This window comes from Apium graveolens, chromosome 2 (genome assembly GCF_009905375.1).
Source record: "Apium graveolens cultivar Ventura chromosome 2, ASM990537v1, whole genome shotgun sequence".
NCBI lineage: Eukaryota > Viridiplantae > Streptophyta > Magnoliopsida > Apiales > Apiaceae > Apium > Apium graveolens.
Genome location: NC_133648.1, coordinates 18469114 through 18484248, shown reverse-complemented (window position 1 = coordinate 18484248; position 15135 = coordinate 18469114).

Here is a 15135-nt window from a genome sequence, read left to right as displayed (position 1 = left end):
TCTTGCTGATGAACGATTTATTTGAAATATTAGAATGACGGTCTAATGCTGTATGCTTAGCTATGAATATCCTCTTCCCTTTCTCTTTTGCCGATACTCAAAGTTGACAATTAGTGATAAACGAAGTTATGATTGCAGATCGTAATGAAAATGTGATATTGAATATAGAAGACAAAGTTATATGAAATGTGTATCTGAGAATACAATGTCGAAGTTCCGTGTTATTTATACACCATACACCTAGATCCTAACAGAATATGATGACATGGCACTAAGTAATCTGTATATTAGAAAACTTAATAACTAAGTTTTAATATCCCCTTCAAGATGGAGGTGTAAATACTCCAATGTTGGACATCAAAGTGTTGAAATGAGTAGAAGAAACAATTTTTGTTAGAACATGGGAACGAGTAGGCAAGTACGTAAGCTGCAATAAGCCTTCCAAGATCTTGTCACAGGTGAAATGACAATCCAACTCGATATGTTTGGTACGTTCATGAAAAACGAGATTCTTGGCTATATGCAGTGCTGACGGGTTATCACAGTGTAGAACAACTGTTTCGAGACTAGAAATCCCCAATTCTTCAAGCAAACGAACAACCCAAGTGACTTATGTAACAGCCGAAGTCATGGCACTGTATTCTGCCTCCGCAGAAGAACGAGAAATGGTAGTTTGTTTCTTGGATTTCTAGGTGACAGGAGAATTATGAAGGAGTAAAATATGGCCTGTAACAAATCGTCTAGAATCAATGTAAAATGCCCAATTAGCATCTGAGAATGCTTGTAAGGTAAAGCTGATCAGTGGCTCGTAATAAAATACCTTGAGAAGCAGTCCCAGCAAAATATCGAAGAGCATGATGTAAGGCTTGAAAATGTGAAGTGCGAGGAGCATGCATATACTGGCTTAACGTTCTGTATATGACAAATCCATCCGAGTGTTGGTCAGATAATTAAACTTGCCAACTAAAGATCTGTAGACTTCAGGATTATCAACCAAGTCACCCTCAGATTATGATAGTTTAAGATTCAAAAGAAGAGGAGTACATGAAGGTACAGAATAATCCAAACTTGCATCAGCTAAAAGATCTTTGGTAAATTTCTGTTGACACAAAATAATGCCATCAGTGGTGTGAGTAACCTCTATACCCAGAAAACAGTGAAGATCTCCAAGGTGTTTAATCCCAAACTGAGTATCCGGATGAGTTTTTAAATCAAAAATTCCAGTAACATCGTCTCCCGTAAGAATCACATCATCAACATAAACAGCAACTATGCAAATAAGACCTTTGTGTCTTTTGATATCAAACTATAATCATTTTTAGTGATGAAAGCCTTGAAATAACAACTCTTCAACTAGCTTAGCATGCCACTCTCTGGATGCTTGTTTAAGGCCGTAAATAGACTTTCTAAGTAAACACACCAAATTAAGTGGATTAGAAACCCCTTCAGGAACAATCATATAGACTTCCTCTTTTAAATGACCACGAGGAAATGCCTTGTTCACATCTAATTGATGTAAACGCCACTTCCGTGTAGCAGCCACATAAAGTAAGAGTCTTACAATACTCATTTTAACAACATGTGAAAAAGTCTCTTCATAATCGATTCCATGCTTTTGATTATAACCTTTAGCTACGAGGCGTGCCTTGCATCTTTCTAAAATGTCATCAGATTTAAGTTTCACTTTGAACACCCATTTGAAACCAATAGATTTCTTATGTGGAGGAAGAGGGACAAGATCCCATGTGTGATTATCTGCTAAAGCTTGTAATTCACACTGCATAGCAGCCACCCACAAAGGGCTAGAAGCAGCCTCTATATATGACTTTGGTTCAGAAAGAACACATGTAGACAAAGGAGGAGAAGGTGTGATAACAAGATTACACCAATGTGTGTTTAAGACAATATTACATTTATAATCAGACAAAAATGAAGGTGGTTTACGTAACCTTGTAGACTGTCTGACGGGAATGATAACAGTAGAAGACTTAGAAGGAGGTAGTGAATCTGTAGATGAATTAGAACTTAAATCTCAGATGACAGAATCTGGAAATGAGTTAAGATGATTAGCAAAAGAATAAACCATGTTATCGGCAAAAACTGCAGAAACAGGACCAACAAGATCCCCATGAACAATATCATCAGGAATGAAGTAAGGATTATTCACATAAGACAATTAGATTTGTGATGGAAACTCAGAAGAAGTATGATGAGAATGAAAAAGGAAATGAGATTCAAGGAAAATGACATCTCGTGACACAAAAATAGTATCAATACCATAATCAAGCAAATTATATCCTTTTTGTGTAATGGAATATCCTAAGAAAATACATGTTTTAGATCTAGGATCAAACTTACTCCTATTTTCAGTAATAGTAGAGGAGAAACACAAAGTACCAAACACCTTTAGATGATCAAGAGAAGTAAATGTACCAGTTAATCAATGGTAAGGTGTATCATTTTCAATGCTTTGTAAAGGGATTCTGTTTTTGATGTAAGTAGCACACAAAATGCTTTTACTCCAGTACTTAGCTGGAATGTTGGACTGAAAATACAAAGATCGTGCAGTTTCAAGCAAATGTCGATGCTTACGCTCCACAACACCATTTTTGTTGTGGAGTACGACTGTAACTGGTTTGATGAAGAATCCTCTTTTTAAGAAACAACTCCCTCATCACACCAAAAGACGACTCATGAGCATTGTCATATCGAACTTTATGAACCTTACTTTTATACTGAGTTTCCACATGATTAAAAAAATCTGACATAACTTGTACATAATCTGTTTTTGATTTCAACATATGAACCCAAGTAAAATGGCTATAATCATCCATAATAGTTAAAAATTGATCACAACCGATATAAGGCTTGATTTTGTAGGGTCCCCAAACGTATATATGTATCAATTTGAATGCACATTGAGTTTTAATACTACTAAGTTGAAAATAAGCTCTAGTCTGCTTGGCCAATGGGAATATTTGGCAAATGAGCTTAACAGAAGAATGATTAATCCCCGAAAGTGTTGGAATAGTCTTCAGCTTATCAAAAGGTAGATGCCCCAATCGTAAATTCCATATGTTAAGATCTTCCTTAAAACTCAAGCATGCTCTGCTATCAGAAGCTGCTTCATTAATCCTTGTTGTACTATAAAGTCCTCTCTGTGAACTATCAAGAAGAATTTGCTTTTTTTTCTGCAAACGGTCCTGTATCATACTATATTGACCATCAAATTTCACTGAGCAATTCAAATCTCTGCATAATTTCTGAACAGAAATTAAATTGTACTGAAAATGAGGAATGTGCAACACATTATGAAGAATCAATTCATGATTAACTTGCACATAACCAACATGAGGAATTGGCACCTGTTTACCATCTGATATAACTATATATTCCTCTCCAGCTACAGATTTGTAAGCAGTAAACATGTTTAAGTGAGAACAAATATTATCAGTAGCACCGCTATCAATCAACCATTCAGTTTTACCATACTTATCAATCAACAAACATAGCTTACCAACTAATAAAGCATGTTCTTGAGATGCCTGTGCACTTGGTGATTCAAAAATACCACTAGATGTAGTAGAAAATGACTGCTTGTTAAGTAAATCAATGAGCTGTTGATACTGAGTTGCAGAAAGAGATTGACTTGTAGAAATGTCAGTTTTGTCATCAGAAGTAGAAAAAGACAACGCTACCAGTTTCTTGTCCCTATTAGTCTTGAAATTGGCAGGATAACCATGAATTATGAAGCATTTATCCACAGTATGACCATTCATTTACAATGTGTACAAAAGTAGTTCCCTCCTTTCTTAGTACCATAAAGGATCCCAGTTCCAGAAGGAGTAGTATTCTGCTTCTGAAACCCAAAATTGGCAGTATTGTTGCTACCTCTAAAATTCCTTCTGTTTTCAGCCATGAATGCCGGATAATCAAGTTGACTAACTTACTGAGATAACTCTCGATGTCTTTATTCCTGTGAGAAGACTCTAAATGCATTAGACAAGATGGGTAGTAGTTGTTGCATCAACATATTACCTCTAACAGTGGCAAACTTATCATTCAACTTAATCATAAATTGCAAAAGCCTATGATCATGCTACATCTGAAGCACTTTCTGTGTCACATTGCAGGTGCACTTGTTACAGGTACAACATGGTAAAGGGATAATATCACTCATTGAATCCCATAGAGTTTTGTTCACAGTAAAAAATTCAGACACACTCTTAGATCCTTGATGTAATTCAGCCAACTGTTACTCGATGGAAAAGAGTTTTATCAGTGAGGCATAGCCAAATCTATCCTCTAAGTCCAACCAAATTTCCCTAGCTGTCTTAAAGAACAATACACTCCTGAAAATTGTATCATCTAAGTTGCAGAGTAACCAAGAGCACACTAGATCATTACATCTCCCCCAAGCTTTGAAATCAACAGAGGTCACAGGTGGTTTAATAACAGTTCCATCAAAAAATCCTAATTTATTTTTGGTCGAAAGACTTAACATAATCGATCTCTTCCAATTACTGTAACCTGTTCCATTGAACTTTACTAAAACGGGATGAGATGTATTAACATCCAAAGGATGTATGTAAAATACACTTGAGGAATCCTGATTAGGTGATACGAGAGGTCTACTCCAAGGACTAGTATTGCTAGAAGCCATTGTTAACTTTTATCGACTAAATTGATTCGAAGAATTGAGATTAATAACAAAACTAGAATCAAATCGAGAAATCAAGAGGGATTAGATTTAGATCAAGAAAGTGATTAGATCTAGAAGCACAAGAATAACATATCGATAAAATAACAGATCAATGAATAGAATGATGAAGATATCAATCGTAATTGAGATACAGCTCATAAACACATCTAAACAGATTAGACGAAATGATTTTCAAGAAAACAAGTACTTTCAATAAGAAATGAATCATTCTCGTAGAAATAAGGAATTAAAAACACCTGAGATTACACGTGAATCGAGCGAAAGTGAAACATCAATCGCCATTGAAGTTCTGATACCATGATCAATGAAGCTATGATTGTAGATCGTAACGAAAATGTGATATTGAATATAGAAGACAAAGTTATATGAAATGTGTATCTAAAACTCTGAGAATACATTGTTGAAGTTCTGTGTTACCTATACACCATACACCAGCTAGATCCTAACAGAATGTGATGACATGGCACTAACTAATCTGTATATTAGAAAACTTAATAACTAAGTTTCAATAATTAAAATTTCTTAACTACATCACTGCTTAATTATGCATATTTGTATCATAGTTTTATTTCCCCCGGATGTTGTCTGTTTCAATGTTTTTTCTGCAATGTCTCAGTTAAGGTGTATGGTCAGTAGACCTGGAAAAATGGTTGTAAAACCATGAAACCAGTCCAATCCAAACCAAACTGTTGGATTTGGATCCAAACAAAATCATATTTATGAAATTGGATTTAGTTTATGTTGGATATATTTGAGATGTCATGTCTAATATATTTCATGTTTAGTTTTCAGATCTTAACAAACAGGAAATATCAGTTCTTACTGGAATCAGGACTTACTGGAAGTCAGAACTTAAGGATATCAGGACTTAGATTATCAGAAGATAATATCAGAAGATGGATATCAGAACTTAAGTACTGGAGGACTAACAGTTAAGGAAGGAAGCTGATTTACAGGAAAGAAGATCGAAGCTAATACAGAAGAAGATATGCATGGAAAGAGTTAGAGGACTAGAAGAATTATATAAGTATCTGATTGATATATTTTAGGAGACAGAATTATATTCCATATCAATTAGAAGTTATCTTGTAACTGTGTGTCTATATAAACACAAACATAGGTTTACACTATATGTGTTACGATCATCGAGAAGATCATACATTGTAACCTAGCAGCTCTCGTGATATTTGTTCATCACTGAGAGAGAACAGTTCTATTATAACAGAATTTATTATATCGAATACATCTATTTTCTGTTACTTGAATTCTAAATCGATTTGATTGTATTCTACACTATATTCAACCCCCTTCTACAGTATTGTGTGACCTAACAAGTGGTATCACAGCCTATCTGTTAACACACATACAGTAAAGATCCAAAACAATCATGTTTGAAGAAGCAGAAAATCCAACCAAGCCCGCCAAAACTGAAGAAACTCCAAAGACTCAAACCCACAGTCGATATGAGACTATCAGAGTTCCCATGCTGAGACCTTTTGAGTATCCCATATGGAAAGTGAAGATGGCTATGTTTCTGGAAGCTATAGATCCAGAATACCTTGACAGAATTTATGAAGGACCGCATAAGCCAACCAAGCTCTCTGTTGTAGTTGCAGATCAGCCAGTAATGACCATACCAAAGGAGAAAAGTGAATACACAGCTGAAGATATCTCATCTATTGCCAAGGATGCAAAGGTAAGGCATTTGATGCATAGTGCCATTGATAATGTCATGTCAAACAGGGTAATTCAATGCAAGACTGCAAAGGAGATATGGGATGCTTTGGAAACAAGGTGTCAGGGAACTGATGCAATAAAAAAAACAGGAGGACTATACTCACTCAAGAGTATGAGCACTTTGACTCAAAAAGTGATGAGTCATTAACTGACTTATATCACAGGTTTGTCAAACTATTGAATGATCTGTCACTGGTGGACAAGGAATATGATATTGAAGATTCAAATCTAAAATTCCTTTTAGCTCTTCCTGAAAGTTGGGATTTGAAAGCTACTATTATAAGAGACAACTATGCTCTTGATGAAACTACTCTTGATGAAATTTATGGTATGCTCAAGACTTATGAACTTGAGATGGATCGAAGAAGCAAGAGACATAGGAGAAAGTCAAGGACAGTTGCTCTTAAGGCTGAGGAGGAATCCCCCAAAGTGGCTGTCTCAAATAAAGGCAAAGGAAAGGCACTCATCATAAAATCTGATTCAGAATCATCAAGTTCTGATGATGATGATTCAGAAACTGAAAGTCTACCTGAAGTAGATGCTGATGAAGAGATGATGAAATTGTGTACTCTTATGGTGAAAGGTATCACAAAGATAGCCTACAGGAAATTCAGAAGGGGAAAGAAGTTTTCCAGGAAAGGTAGAAGTTCTGATAAGAAGGGCTTCAGAAAATCTGAAGGAAAAGGAGGAAATTCTGACAGAGGAGATTACTCAAATGTCAAATGCTACAACTGTGGTGAGAAAGGCCACATATCTCCTGACTGCAAGAAAGGAAAGAGTGACAAAGGCAAGGCTCTTGTCACAAAGAAGAAAAGCTGGACATACACTTCAGATTCTGAAGATGAGGAGAACTATGCCCTGATGACAAATGCTGATAGCAGTTCTGATGCTGCTGAGTTAAAGGTACCTCAAACAACTTATGCCTTTCATACTGATGATATTACTGAGTTGAGATTATATCTTAAAACCATGTTTATTAGTTACAGAGATCAAACTTTAACATGTAAAAGATTAACTTCTGAAAATATTGCTTTTAAAAGAGGAATGATTATTTAGAAAAAGAGTTAGTCATGTTCCATCAAACTCGGAAGGAAAGAGATGATGCCTTTTATGTTAGAGATGAATTGCTGAAAATGAATAAATCTCTAAAAACTGAGTTAGAAAAGGAGAGAGGGATTATCAGGACTTGGACTAACTCTGGTAGAGCAACTCAGGATATACTAAGTAGTGGAAACTGGAAAAAAGGCTTAGGTTATGGAGATGAGAAATGTGAAAAAGGAACTGAACAAGTTAAGCCAATTATTGTTAAACAAACTACTAAGCCAAAGGTAAATCCTGTTAAATTTGTAGCTAAAACTGTAAAGTCTGATTCTGAAAAGATGAAAGATATTGAGGAAGAAGTGATAGCAGAGTCAACTTCTGACAAATTAGAACATGATAAACCAACTGAAGTTAACATAAGCTTAATGACAAAGAAGCATCTTAAACATAAGCTGAAAGAAATTACCAGTGTGAACAAGGTAAATGAAGCTAGGAAAAATAGGAATGAAAAGGAAGGTGTGAATAAAAGCAACAATTATATGTCTGTTTCTAATGCTCCTAGAAAGAAATGCTATAACTGTGGAAACTCTAACCATCTTGCTTCTTTTTGCAGGAAGAATAAGAATATAAACTCTTTACCTCCTAAGTCACGAGTTAAGAGTCAGTCTGTTAGATTTAAGCCACAAAATCCTTATTTTCAATGTGGTAGTATATGGCATTCCATTTATACTTGTAAGGAATATCATAGTTTGTACTATGATTATTATCAGATAAAACCTTCTTTGAAGAAAGTTGCTTTAATTCCTTCTAGTGTAAAATATGATGCAAAGTCTGATACTGTAAAATCTGATAAGAAAAATGTTAGCATAAACTCTGATGTTAAATCCGCTGCAAATGTTAACAAACTTAATAAGGCCAAAGGATCCAAGCAAGTCTGGGTCCTTAAAACTAACCATTAGTGGTCTTTGTGATTGCAGGGCAATAGGAAGAACATCCTAGTTATGGATAGTGGATGTTCAGGACATATGACTGGAAATAAAGCCCTGCTATCAGACTTTGTGGAGAAAGCTGGCCCAGGAGTTTCTTATGGAGATAGCAACATTGGAAAAACTATGGGATATGGAAAGATCAATCTTGGGAATGTCATCATTGAATTAGTAGCTCTAGTCTGAGGACTTAAACACAATCTGTTGAGTATAAGTCAAATCTGTGACAGAGGTTATCATGTGGATTTCTTTGAAGAACACTGTGAAGTTATAAGTAATTCTACAGGCAAAGTGGTTCTGAAAGGTTACAGGCATGGTAACATTTATGAAGCCAGACTTTCAACAAGTACTGATGGTTCTGCTATCTGTCTGTTGAGTAGAGCATCAATTGAAGAAAGCTGGAATTGGCACAAGAAAGTCTCTCATTTAAATTTCAAAAATATAAATGAGCTTGTAAAGAAAGATCTTGTGAGAGGACTGCCAAAAACAGTATTTGCTCATGATGGCCTTTGTGATTCATGTCAGAAGGCAAAACAAAGAAAATCTTCTTTCAAAAGCAAAACTGAGTCATCAATTTCTGAGCCTTATCACCTACTACATGTTGATCTATTTGGTCCAGTCAACGTCATGTCTATTGCAAAGAAAAAATATGCTATGTTTATAGTGGATGAGTTCACAAGATACATTTGGGTGTACTTCTTGTACAAGAAGAATGAAACTGCATTTACTCTAACTGATCATGTCAGACAGCTGGATAAGTTGGTCAAAGATTCTGTTAAAATAGTAAGGAGTGATAATGACACTGAGTTCAAGAATTCGATTATGGAAGAGTTCTGCAAAAAGTATGGAATCAAGCAGGAATTTTCTGCACCTGGAACTCCACAATAAAATGGAGTTGTAGAAAGAAAGAACATGACTCTGATTGAAGCCGCACGAACTATGCTTGATGAAGCTAAACTGCCAACCTATTTTTGGGCTGAAGCTGTGCAGACTGCTTATTTTACACAAAATGCTAACTCATAAACAAGCATGGAAAAAACCATATGAGATGGTGAAGAAAAAGAAGCCAAATCTGAAATATTTTCATGTATTTGGTTGCAAATGTTTTGTTCTTAAGACTCATCCTGAACAGCTGTCAAAATTTGATTTAGAAGCTGATGAAGGAATCTTTGTTGGATATCCACTTTCCACAAAAGCCTTCAGAGTCTACAATTTAAGAACAAGGGTTGTCATGGAATCTATCAATGTCTCTTTTGATGATAAGAAGATTACTGGACTTGAAGATTTCGATGATCATGATCAGCTGAGATTTGAGAATGAAGATTTAAACTCTGATTCTGGAAATTCTGATGACTTAAATCCTGATCCTGTAAGTTCTGCTGGATTAAGTTCTGATGTCATTGAAACTGTGGTAACAACTCCAAAGGAAAATGCACCTGTCCAAGGGGAGCAAGCTGAAGATCCTACCACATCTCAAGACTCTCGAGAAACATCAAAACCTGTTACTGACTCTTCAAGTTCTGATTCATCTAGTTCTGATGAGCCAAGTACTGATAATTCTGGAAGCTCTGATTCTTCAACTCCTGAAAAATCAAACTCAAATTCTGAAGTCTCAGAGAGCATAAATACAGGGGGATCATCAGAAAATGCCGATGGAGACAGCATGGATCATGGGGGAGGATCCAGTTCTAGAGATCAACTTCCATCTGCAAGGAAATGGACTAAAGCACACACACCTGATTTAATCATTGGAGATCCTGAAGCAGGTGTCAGAACTAGAACTGCAACTTCAAATGAATATCTCTATCATTCTTTTCTATCTCAGACTGAACCAAAGAAAGTGGAAGAAGCTCTTCAAGATGCTGATTGGGTGCAAACAATGCAGGAAGAGTTAAATGAATTTGAAAGAAATAAAGTCCGGACCCTAGTGCCAAGACAAAAGAACAGATCTGTTGTAGGCACAAAATGGGTATTCAGAAATAAAACTGACAGTGATGGCATAATTACAAGGAATAAAGCAAGACTGGTTGCTAAAGGCTACTCTCAACAAGAGGGTATTGATTATGATGAAACATTTGCACCAGTTGCTAGATTAGAAGCCATAAGGATCTTTTTGGCTTATGCTGCTCACAAGAAGTTTAAAGTCTTTCAAATGGATGTGAAAAGTGCTTTTCTCAATGGAAAATTGGAAGAAGAGGTATATGTTGAACAATCTCCAGGCTTTGTAGATCCTAAATTTCCCAATCATGTCTACAGGCTTGACAAAGTACTTTATGGCCTTAAGCAAGCTCCAAGAGCATGGCATGAGACTTTAGCTCAATTCCTTCTGGAAAATGGATTTCACAGAGGCACAATTGACAAGACTTTATTCTACCTCAACCAGGAAAAAGACTTACTTTTGGTATATATATATATGTTGATGATATCATATTTGGTTCTACAAATTCCAAACTTTGTGAGAAGTTTGCAAAGCTAATGCAGTCAAGATATCAAATGAGTATGATGGGAGAACTCAGCTATTTTCTGGGCCTTCAAGTCAAACAAAATGAAGAAGGAACTTTTATCTGTCAATCCAAGTACACCAGAAATTTACTGAAGAAATTTGGAATGCAATATTGTTCAATTGCATCCACTCTCATGGCCACTGCAACCAAGTTAGATAAGGATACTGGTAAATTAGTAGATATTACTAACTACAGAGGTATGATTGGCTCCTTACTCTATCTAACTGCAAGTAGACCTGATATCATGTATCCTACCTGTCTTTGTGCAAGATTTCAGGATGATCCAAGAGAACCTCACTTAATAGCTGTGAAAAGAATTTTCAAGTACCTTAAGGGTACAGATGATCTAGGATTGTGCTATCCTAGGGAATCAGATTTTAAGATAATTGGTTAATCAAATGCAGATTTTGCAGGATGCAAAATAGACAGGAAAAACACTAGTGGAAGCTGCCAATTTCTTGGAGGCAGATTGGTTTTTTGGTTTAGTAAGAAACATAAGTCAATTTCCACATCAGCTGTAGAAGCAGAATATATTGCTGTAGGAAGCTGTTGTGCACAGATTCTTTGGATGAAGAATCAGTTACTGGATTATGGGTTAGAATTTTCTAAAATCCCTATTTACTGTGATAATCAAAGTGCAATTGCTATGACAGGTAATCCAGTTCAACACTCAATGACAAAGCACATCAGCATTAGGTACCATTTCATAAGGGAACATGTGGATGAAGGTACAGTGGAATTGCATTTTGTTCCAACAGATCAACAACTAGCAGATATCTTCACAAAACCCCTATTTGAAGCTACTTTTATAAGATTGGTAAATGAACTTGGAATGGTTTCAGGTTCCTTCTCTAAATCTGCTTATCTCATGCATCAGACTTTATGATCAGTGTTTACATATTGTATTATCTATATATAATCTGTGCTTAATTTGAAAATTCATTAAATGCTAATTGTTATATGATGTGGATCAATATACTCTGATAAGTGTTTCGAATGTTCTGTGACTATTCAATCCAATGAGGATGACCGTGCTAGATGCTAACCTAGTAGTCTTTAACATACTAGAAATCCCATGTTTGAATTAGTTGTTTATGTGGAAACTCATTAACACAAGCAGATTATGATATTGAGCTTAGTCAAGTTTACTTTGTGTATCTTATTACTAAGTCACAAACTAGATTCTTGTTTCTTATCTGTCAAATTCTGATGTCAGTAAATCTTAAGAATAAACTAAGTGCTGATAAGCCACACTTATCAAAAGAAAAGAAAAGAAAAGAAAAGAATAAAGTCAGGTACTCCTTTGAGATGTAGAGTAAATATGTGGAAGGGAAGATCCAAGTGCATTGCTGGTATTAAGTAATATGCATTAGAAAAGCAAAAAATTTTCTCGGTGACTTTTCACATTCTATGATTACTGGAGAAATACTCCGATAACAGCATAAATTCTGATAAGCAGTCGTGGCTCACTTACACTGAGAAGCCACTGTAAAAAGGAATTTCAAAAGATGCATGAAATGAGCACAAACAGTTGAGGTGAACTCTTACATAAATTTGTTCTATAGTAGACATCATGACTGATGACATATTTTAAGCATTTTTCTCAGTTATGCCTTATTTCTAAGATGTACTGAAGTTTATCAGACTTTAATCTTTATTTGATATTTTACTGAATGCACACACTTTCACTCCATATGAATGATGAAAATTACTGTGGTGATTAAGTTGTTGTTGACAAACAGTTAAGTGTCATTTGCATAAATTCTGAGGACAAGTTCTGATGGAAGTTCTGATGATTAAAGTGTGAAGAAAATAAGTCAGTATTTGTATGCAGAATTACAGAAAAAGATATTCACTTTTTTTGAGTACAGAAGCCATGTTTAGATGACTGTTAACATATGATATAAGTTAAGTTATGATATTAAATCCTGATGGAATCCTTGATGCTTACGTGGCATTATTCTTTACTTGACTTATTTGTGGTAAAATCTGAAACAGTCATATTTAAATCAGAATATATTTGGGTAAGATAAGAACATTCATAATTATTTTGGGTTAGTGGTAAATGTGTATGTCTTGAAAAACCGCATGTGCACAGTAATTGTTAATTATTACCCGTGTCCATTAACTCCTGCTTTAACCTTTTACTGACTATTATTATTACACATCGGTCTAGGGAGACGAGGCATCATTATTTTTACTCTCAATAGTTAAACAGTCCTCGCGTCCTTTGGTCTTCCATTGGCTATTTAAACCGATTACTCATCAAAGCCAAAGTCATCTTTCATTTTCTCACAAACTCACTCTCTTTTTATTCTCATCAACAAAAATGGTTCGTTTCACCTTGTTCATGAACTATGAAACCTTCAATATAGAGTTGAGTTATGATGACTGGCAACAGGAGTGGCATGTCACCGCCATTCCTGAAGAGCTCTGGAACTCAATTCCACAAGAGGTTCACACAGACCTCTTGTTCTTTTCGATGGACTACCACCTCCATCTTGATCGTTTGGAAGAGGAAAGGAGAGAAGCTCTCCGTCAGCAAGAACGGATCATCCGTCTTGCAGTACTCTTCGTCAGCAGCAGAAGGAACTAGTCGTTAGGCTTCTTAGACTAGGACTAAGGCTGTTGATGTTAAGAATCTTAGAATAGGACTATCTTGTAATTTTTGCATGTAATTGATAAATTTCATGAAATGTACTCATCTGATATATTAATGAAATTTCCTTTAATTGTAAGATTTTGTCTTTGTTTCTGAAATTATATGACTGTGCATGTTTTAACTGCAATTTGTTAATCTTTACTTCATTGATTTTTTAACTTTATCCTGTGATGAATGTTTTGATTCAATTTTTGATGATTTGAGGAAACAATTGAAGCACGGGTTCATGCATCTGAACCTGTGATAAATGAAGCTGAGAATGTTACTTCTCAGAAAGAAACAGCAGCTCAAAGTTCTGATACTTTGAAAAGAAAGAAATCTGTAAGTTCTGTTGCTGCTGAAGCAACTCCTTCATTGGCAAGGAGATTGAAGAAAATGAAGGCTAGGAGGTATTTGGCTAAGGCTCCATCAGAAGATACTGAAGAAGCTGAGGAAGGGGATCAGGAATCTCTGATCTCACAAGAACCAATTATCATTGAAGCCCTTCCAGCTCAAGCCAAAGACACTGCAAATGATACAGTTATTACCCCTCCTGTCTCTCCTATTAAAGCTACAGATGATGCTAAAGAACAAACTGAAAATTCTGAAATAGATATTCATAATTTGAATATACCTGAAGTTCTTTATCTGAAAGCTCCATCTACATCAAAGACACCAGCTCTGGAGATAAATTCTGATCCTCAGAATTTAGATGATGATATTCCTAAATCTCCAGTTGCATCACACACTATTGAGCTATCAGAATAGCATGAGTCTTTCTCAAGTTTTGATGACAGTGTTTCTGCTGAGCATTCAGTTCCTATTCTGGCAAGGAAGAATTGGTGAAGAAATTTATTGAAAAGGAAGCACCTATTCCTTGGGAGGATACTCACAGAGGTGTTGAGTGGACCAAGAAGTGGAATGAATCAGATTTTATTCCATGTTCTAAAGTTCTGACAGTGCATATTGCAAAAGCTGATGAGTTGCTCACAAATGCTGATTTTAAGACACAACTCAAGATCACAACTCTGTCTATAAAACATCTTCAAGGTCTACATACTTCTATTCTTGAGAAGGTTAATCCACTAAAGGAACATGCTGATAAGCTAGATTTACAGCTTAAGCTTGACAAGAACAGATATATCAGACCTTCTCTTGAGAAAATTGAAGCCATTGAGAAGATTCAAGAGAAGCAACAGGCTCAAATCGATGAGGTCCTGGCTAACCAAGTTTCTCAGAAATCTCAATTGGAAGAAATCCAATCTTCAGTTGAACTTCTTCTTTCTCTCTTACTTTCTGATGATGCCAAAAAGGGGGAGAAGGTAGTTAAGTCCAAATGCTCACCTACTTATGAACTGAAGAAAAAGGATGATAAAGGTGATGACCAAGGAAACTCTGAAAAGAGCAGAGGTCAAAGAACCAAATGCTCACCTACTTATGAACTGAAGAAAAAGGATGATAAAGGTGATGACCAAGGAAACTCTAAAAAGAGTAGAGGTCAAA